Source organism: Vigna umbellata, chromosome 4 (genome assembly GCF_029865625.1).
Source record: "Vigna umbellata cultivar VRB3 chromosome 4, Vumbellata_1.0, whole genome shotgun sequence".
In the NCBI taxonomy this organism is placed as follows: Eukaryota; Viridiplantae; Streptophyta; class Magnoliopsida; order Fabales; family Fabaceae; genus Vigna; species Vigna umbellata.
The window spans coordinates 22,523,063-22,531,296 of record NC_142168.1 but is presented as its reverse complement, the minus strand read 5'-3'; the positions used below and the strand labels follow the sequence as shown (position 1 = coordinate 22,531,296).

Below are 8,234 nucleotides of genomic sequence, written 5' to 3'. Positions count from 1 at the left end.
TTTTTAAAAAAGTTTCATTGTCGTCCTCACGTAGTGTAAAAGTGTCAATTAAATCCAAACATAGAAAAAATTTGTGTCAAAGTAGTCATCTCCGTTAAATACACACTAACAGTGTTAAATGGCTGATTATTTGGCACCCCTTCCTTCGTGGCACTGACCCCTCTGCTCATTCTTCCTCATTCTTCCAGTTCAGAAACTTTCAAATCTTCCTCATTCTTCCAAATGTAAAAGGGGTTAGTTAGGGTTTATCATAGCGTTGTTGGTGTGGGAGGAGTGAAAGAAACACTACGCAGAGATTCAGTTCGCATTCCATTACCATATCAAGATGTCGCTTCACCGCCTGCTCCAACGTCGCCTGTCCTCCATCGCCGCCTCCCGGCCCATCTTCTCTCTCACCCAAACTCGTTCCTACGCCTTTTCCTCCGCCGAAGAAGCTGCGGCCGAGCGCCGCCGACGGAAGCGGCGTCTGCGCATCGAGCCTCCCCTGAATGCTATTCGTCCTCCGCCGCAGCAGGGTCCTCCGCGCGACCCTAACGCTCCTCGCCTCCCGGACTCTACTTCGGCGCTCGTGGGCCCCCGGTTGAGCCTCCACAACCGCGTGCAGTCCCTCATCCGCGCAGGCGACCTCGAGGCGGCGTCCGCCATCACCCGGCACGCAGTGTTCTCTATGACACGGCCCACCGTTTTCACCTGTAACGCCATCATCGCTGCCATGTACCGGTCGAAGCGGTACGAGGAGGCTATTGCCCTCTTCCACTTCTTCTTCAACCAATTCAATATCGTCCCCAACATCGTCTTTTACAACAACGTGATCAACACCCACTGCGACGAGGGTCGTGTCGACGTGGCCCTTGAAGTCTATCGCCACGTCCTCGCCAACGCTCCTTTCAGTCCCTCCCCCGTTACCTATCGCCATCTCACCAAAGGTTTGATCCAAGCCGGTCGAATTTCCGAAGCCGTCGACCTCTTGCGCGAGATGCTCACTAAGGGCCACGGCGCGGATTCCCTCTCTACAACAACCTCATTTCAGGCTTTATCGAACTGGAGAATTTGGAGAAGGCCAATGAGCTCTTCGACGAGCTTAAGGAGCGCTGCCTGGTGTATGACGGGGTTGTGAATTCCACTTTCATGGAATGGTTCTTCAAAAAGGGTAGGGATAAGGAAGCCATGGAGTCCTACAGGTCCTTGTTGGAGCGCCAATTTAGGATGACCCCTGCCACTTGCAACGTTTTGTTGGAGTGTTTGCTCAAGCATGCCAGGAAAACTGAGGCTTGGGCCTTGTTTGATCATATGCTCGACAATCACACCCCTCCCATCTTATGGTCAATGAGTGCTTTGAAAGATTCTGAACTGGAAGAATGAGGAAGAATGAGCAGAGGGGTCAGTGCCACGAAGGGGTGCCAAATAATCAGCCACTTAACACCGTTAGTGTGTATTTAACGGAGATGACTACTTTGACACAAATTTTTTCTATGTTTGGATTCAATTGACACTTTTACACCACGTGAGGACGACAATGAAACTTTTTTAAAAATGAGGATGAATTTGACACAATTCAACCAAACTGAGGACAAAGAAAGCAATTAAATCCACAATTTTACTTATGAAAATTGGGCTAACTTGGTCTATTTTTTTTGGGTCAACTGTAAAACGGGCTTAAACGGATTGAGTCGGTTTGCATTGTCATTCTTGTTTCTCGAATGGTCCTGTCTAAAGCAAATATAGCAATTACTCATCCATATATTTTTTCCCAAATCTTATAACTTTAAACTCATGGTGAGGTTGTTACAATCTAAAATATAATCTTAAAAATACAAATTATGCACAAAACTTAATTAACCAATGTACAACTACACTTACTACACTCATCTTCTGGATTATACAATGCACAATTACTTACTTCGATGTTACTTTTTTATTCCAAAGTATTATTAACTAGTAAACACATTTTAAAACTATAATTAGTAAAAAAATACAATAAACACAACGCATAAAATAATAAGTCTATATATCAAAGCTCATATGTCAGTAATTAACGGGTACAAGAAAAATTTTATTTATACAGGAGTTTGCATAAAGCACTAATAAAAAAAACTACAATATTAAATTCTTTATAATTCATTCAAACAATTACATATATACATGTTTTTTTTTTCATTTTATCTTCAAATAGTTTATAAAATATTCATTATCTAGGTAATATATATATATATATATATATATATATATATATATATATATATATATATAAAATATATTATTAAAAAGCAGTCTTATTACTATTTTTACGATCTAATTTAAATTGTGTAAAAGACTAATAATAAAAATATTTGAGGAATAAAATTATTATTTTAAAAAGTATAGTATTTTTAAACTATACGTTTTTAAGCATTAATAATCACTATTATCCTACTTTTTACTATTTATAAATCTGTATAAAATAATAGATTTTACTTGTATTAATTTTTAAACAAATAAAAGATCACACTAGTTCTAAATGAAATAAATAACTACTATGCATTTACATTGTATTATAACTAAAATTCATTCAACACTATAACAACCCAAGAAAAATATAAATTTCTTACAAGAGTTCTTACAAATTTAGTATAAAAGACTACATCTCGTCTAATGGTTGAGAGCAAACATACATTAACATATTATAATAGTGTAATATTTCTATTTTATCAACTTCATTGAACTAATCGTGTTTTCAACATAATTTGAACAAATTTGAGTACTTGTAAACGTGGGACTTTAAGATAAGTTAAATTGAAGTTTTGTTGAAGAAAAAGGTCTACCTTGATGATAAATGTGTTAAAGCAGAGAAGTCTGATAGTGCAGTGAGTAGAATGAGAGAGTTAGAGATAGGCTAAGAGCACGTAATGGTGAGAACTGAGTTATTCTCATTCAAATGAATATTGCCTTATATTAAGGCACATTACAGAAGCAACGTAAAGCTAACTAACAAACTGTATTTTGACAGTTATACACAAGTTGGATTATTACAACACTTCCTCTTAATCCAAACTCTCCAAACTTTTAACACCAATCAGATTTCTCTGCTTTACAAATCTACTTTGTCTTGAAGCATTAGTAAAGATATCTGCAACCTGCTCTTCAGTGGAACAATACACCAATTCCAGCTTCCCCTTTGAAAGACTGGATTCTTTGAAAGACTGATGGCAGACTTATTGTCCACCAAAAGCTGTACTGGTTTCTTGTACTCAATCTTCAATTAACTGAGAATAGCTTCCAACCAAGCACTTTGACAAGTTGTTTCAGCTGAGGCAACATATTCTACTTCACACGAAGAAAGCGCAACCACATTCTGCTTCCTAGAGCACCAGGAGAGTAGTGCTCCCATATACTTGAACAAATAACCATACGTGCTTTTTCTCTCTACCTGATCACCACACCAGTCTGTGTCACTCCAAGCTTCCAAAACTCCATCCACACTGCCGGATCCTTTAGGAGAAAACAAGCCAAAATCTGTTGTTCCCTTCAAGTAACGTAGGATATGCTTGGCTGTGGTGAGGTAATTTTTCCTTGGATCACTCATAAATCTGCTCACCAATCCAACTCCAAAACTGATGTCCGGTCTACTATTACACACAAATCTGAGTGACCCTACTATTTGCTTGGATAGGGTTGCATCCACCTTTCTCTCTTCTTCCGGATTGGACAACTTTAAGTTTGCTATAATAGGAATTGAGGTGCTATTGCAGTCTAGCATATTGAATCTCTTCAAAACCTCATTGACATACCTTCTTTGGTGAATCAAAACTCCATCTGTGGTCTGCACGAACTCCAGCCCGAGAAAGTAGCTCAAGTGGCCAAGATCAGTCGTATCATATTCTTCTTTCATGCGTTGTTTAAACCCTGCAATTTCCTCTGCTAAATCTCAAGTTACAAGGAGATCATCACCATACAAACATATCAGCAGTGTACCTTGTTGTCCGAGTGACTTTACATACACTCCAAATTCTACTAGACATTTTTGGAATCCCATTCTTAGAAGCAACACATTTATGTGGTTGTTCCAAGCCCATGGTGCCTGTCTAAGTCCATACAAGGCCTTGTGTAGCCTGTATAGTTTATGTTCTTCACCTTTCTTCATAAAACCAGGTGGCTGTCTCACATACACCTCTAGTGGACCATTCAAAAACGCTGACTTTACATCCATTTCGTAGATTTTCCAGCCTCTCAGATTTTCCACTACAACAACCATTCTTATGGTTTCTAGTCTAGCAACTGGTGCAAAAACATCAATAAAGTCAATCCCAGGTTTCTGCAGGAAGCCCTTTGCTACCAGTCTAGCTTTCAACTTTGTTATGCTGCCATCTAGTTTGTACTTCATTTTAAACACCCATTTAACTTCAATGGTCCGTTTATGCTACGTCAGCTCTACCATCTCCCAAGTTCTATTCTTCTCTATAGCTTTCAGCTCCTCCAACATGGCCTCCTTCCATTCTTTATTTTAACAGCTTGTTCCCAAGAAAATATTTCAGCATCAGGGAGGAAAGCAAGGTGAAAAATATCACTAGAGTTTGCAACTTCATTGTCAGTAAACACTTCATGATCTGCATGCCTTGTAGAGGGGAACTTATCTCTTTGAGGTCTTCTGCTATTAACCTCTGAATCTATATCAATCTATTCAACATTCAATTTCAAGCCAGCCTCTACTTCCACCCAATTGAATGTAGTAGCTTCATCAACTAGCATGTCTTTGCTAACAACAATTTGATTCTTCTCAGGATTATACAGCCTATACACACCTGTTGGATGATAGCCAACAAGAATGAAGATTTCACTTTTATCATCCAACTTCTTTCTTCTCTCGTCTAACACATGCTTATAACACACTGACCCAAAGATTCTCAAGTGACTTGCGGATGGTTTAAGTTTTGACCAAGCTTCTTCTGGAGTACAATTCTGCAGTGCTCTTGTTGGACTTCTGTTTAAAAGAATATGCTACTATGGATACAGCCTCTTCCCTTGTGGCAAACTCTTCCCTTTAATCATGCATCTCGTCATGTCTAGCAAGGTTCTTTTTCTTCTCTCGACGAGGCCATTGTGCTGGGGTGTGTATGGAGCTATTACCTCATCCACAATTCCCTTGTCTTCACAAAACTTGTTCATCTCTCCAGAAATGAACTCTCCACCACCATCGGTTCTAAAGATTTTAATCTGCAATGCCGATTTTCTCTCCACCATGGCACAAAATTTAAGAAAGTGTGAATAAACTTCCTTCTTTTCTTTAAGCAAATAAACTCAAATCTTTCTAGAGTATTCATCAACAAAGATTAGGAAATATTTGTCACCTCCAAGTGACTGCACATCAAAGGGTCCACACACATAAGAGTAGACCACTTCCAGAGGTTGCTTGGCTCTTTTGGCTGCGACCTTCTTGAATTCTTTTTTGGTTTGCTTTCCAATGGCACATCCCTCATAGACGTTGCTTGGTGCAGAGATTGTAGGAATACCTTTCACCAAATCTTTATCTCTCAGTTGACCCAAGCTTCTGAAATTCAGATGTCCATAGCGATATGCCATAACCACCCTTCTTCTCCAGTATCAGTCCCAACTAGACACTAAACATCAGTGACATTCAAATTCACCTTAAAGGTTCAATTCCGGGCTAGAGGAGCTTTGAGCACCAACCGCTGCCTGTCGTCAAACACCTTGATGTGTCTTTGCTGCATTTCATCGTATATCCTTTCTCCAGGAGTTGTCCAAGACTCAACTGATTGCTCTTCATCGTTGGAACATACAACACATTATGCATGTATGCGGATTTTCCATCCTTACGTGTAATCAACATCTTGCCTGAGCCTTCAGCTGTGATAACATTATTATCTACGAAACGAACAATGCTCTTTACACTTGTATCCAAGTCGAGTAGCCAATCGCTCTTGCCCGTCATATGATTGGAACACCCCGTGTCCAAATACCAAGATGACTCATCTTCTGCATGGCTCATCTCACTAGAAAGCAACACGTGGTTTGAAGCTTTTTCACACCTGTCCAGTGCATAGTTCCCATTTTTACTTGATAGCAATGACCGTTTCGTTTCTTTATTAACTTCCGTTCGGTTGAACGACAACAACCGTCCAGTTTCCTCATTGATTCCCATTCGGTCTGAAGACAATAGTCGTCCGGTTCCTTTATCAACATCCATTTGATTGTTAACACCCATTCGTTTGTCAACACCCATTCAGTATTTAGACAACAGTCGTTCGTTTTCTTCATCAATACCTATTCGGTTAAAAGACAACAACTGTTCGTTTTCTTCATCGGCACCCATCCGGTTAAAAGACAAAAGTCATTCGATTGTGCTCATTAAAAGAACATGGTCAGACTCTGAATCGCATGCGTCTTGAGCAAGATTTGCCGCCTCATCATTCTTGATCTTCTTTGCAGCTTCATTGTGCCAGCATTCTGACGAGTATTGCCCATATTTGCTGCAAGTATAACACTGAATGTTCTTTTTATCAAAGTTCTTTCTTCCTCTTCCTCTCGACTGTCTTCCACCTCTCTTGTTTCCTCCTTTATGGTCGCTGCCATTTTCTTCGACAACTTGATCAGAAGCATTTGTATTTCTGCCTCCCAATCATCCTCCTCGTGATTGACCTCTACCTCTTCCAGCTTCACGACCCTTGTAGCTTTGATTATTTCTGACTTGCAACGCTTGATTCGTGCTCGGCATCGCACTTTTTTCTGCAATCTTTCTCTCGATTAAACTGTTGGGTAAACTTTAAATGGACCCATTGCCACAAAGTGTTTTGTCTTATTGAAGATTATGCACCCCATTTGTAAAAGAAGTTAGGTATTGTGGTAGCACTATCATTACCCACATAGTAGTGGAGAGTAGTGGAGATTAGTAGAGATGTTAGGTTATAAATATGGAGATGTAGTCTTGTATGAATTGTGACACACTTGTAGTGTGTGCACCGTGGGAGAATGGGCAGTGAGAAAGGAGAGAGTCTCCATGTTTAATGGGCAGTGAGAAAGGAGAGAGTCTCCATGTTTGTGTATTGTGTGAGAGAAAGAGTGAAAATGGGTTGTGTGTTGAGTTGTATGTTGTGAGTTTGAGAAATTAATGTGTTGTGTTTGTATTTGGATGTTCTGGATAGTTTGTCCAGAAAATTAGTTTATATAATGAAGTATATTTCCCAGATAACAGATAATTGGTATTATACCTCCCAGCTCGATTTCAACAAATTGGTATCAGAGCTACGGATGGAAGACCAGCAGCGTCAAGCAGGGGGCAGTTGATACAGCCCACGAAGAAGCGTTCCAGCAGAAGCTGGCAGCGCGTACGGAGAGAGACGGAGGAGAAGCTGGCGTGCGTGGTACCTGTGCCGGTGACGGCAATGATGGAAGACTCTGGCGGAGCAGATGACGGCGCGTCCACAGGCGAGCCAGCTGGAGTGTCTCCCGCAGGAACCGGAGGAGACGCTGGAAGTGGCGAAGGCGCAGGAGTTGGTGCCGAAGATGGAGAAGGCGAGAAAGCTGGTTCCGGGGCTGGAACGGGCGACAGCGACGTTGGAGGCTAACGTGTTGATGGCATCTTCCGCACATGAAGTCCAGCAGCCAAGAGAGTTGGTGTGTTGGTGTGCAAAGAGAGGGGGCTGGAAGCAACCACCGAGAGGGAGAGAAAGAGTCATGGCCAGCTCACGGAAGCAGCAGCAGCAGCGTCCAGAAAGCATACAGCAGAGGAAATTGAAGGAGAGCACACGACTCATGTCCAAAAAGAGGTGGGTCCATGGTTTTTGGAAGTGGAAATTAATATGGAGGTGTGCCTTGTCCAGACGTGACCTTGGAGAAGAAAAAAAATAAATAAATAAAAAAAAAAAAAGAATTCACGTTAGAGGAGATATGTGCTTTAAGTAATAAAAAAAATGGCCATTTTGGAGGAAAAGGACAAAATGGTGACATGGAAAGCAAAGCACATGATTGATGTTTGGAAAATTCTTTCATTAAAAAAAGGGAAGAGTGGTCACGTGAAGTCTAGCATTTGAAGACCACCTTATACATTTTTTTATTTAGTATTATGGTGGTTGGAGTGAAAGCACATGATTTGCTTTGGAGAAGAATGAGGCACGGGTCCCATTGTTGAAGGGTGAGCACGTTGCTGCAACCAATTGCTTGAGAATGAAGAGGAGATTAAATGAGGAAGTAGAGGCCACACACGTTGGAAAAGCATGTTGAGAAATGTGAGCTGCTTCACG

The 8,234-nt window shown here is 40.8% G+C and overlaps 1 pseudogene; it reads left to right on the top strand.

The window, feature by feature from the left end:
* The first annotated feature begins 325 nt into the window (after positions 1 to 325).
* Positions 326 to 1,362, top strand: LOC124843538 (pentatricopeptide repeat-containing protein At3g49240, mitochondrial-like; annotated as a pseudogene).
* Positions 1,363 to 8,234: the final 6,872 nt, after the last annotated feature.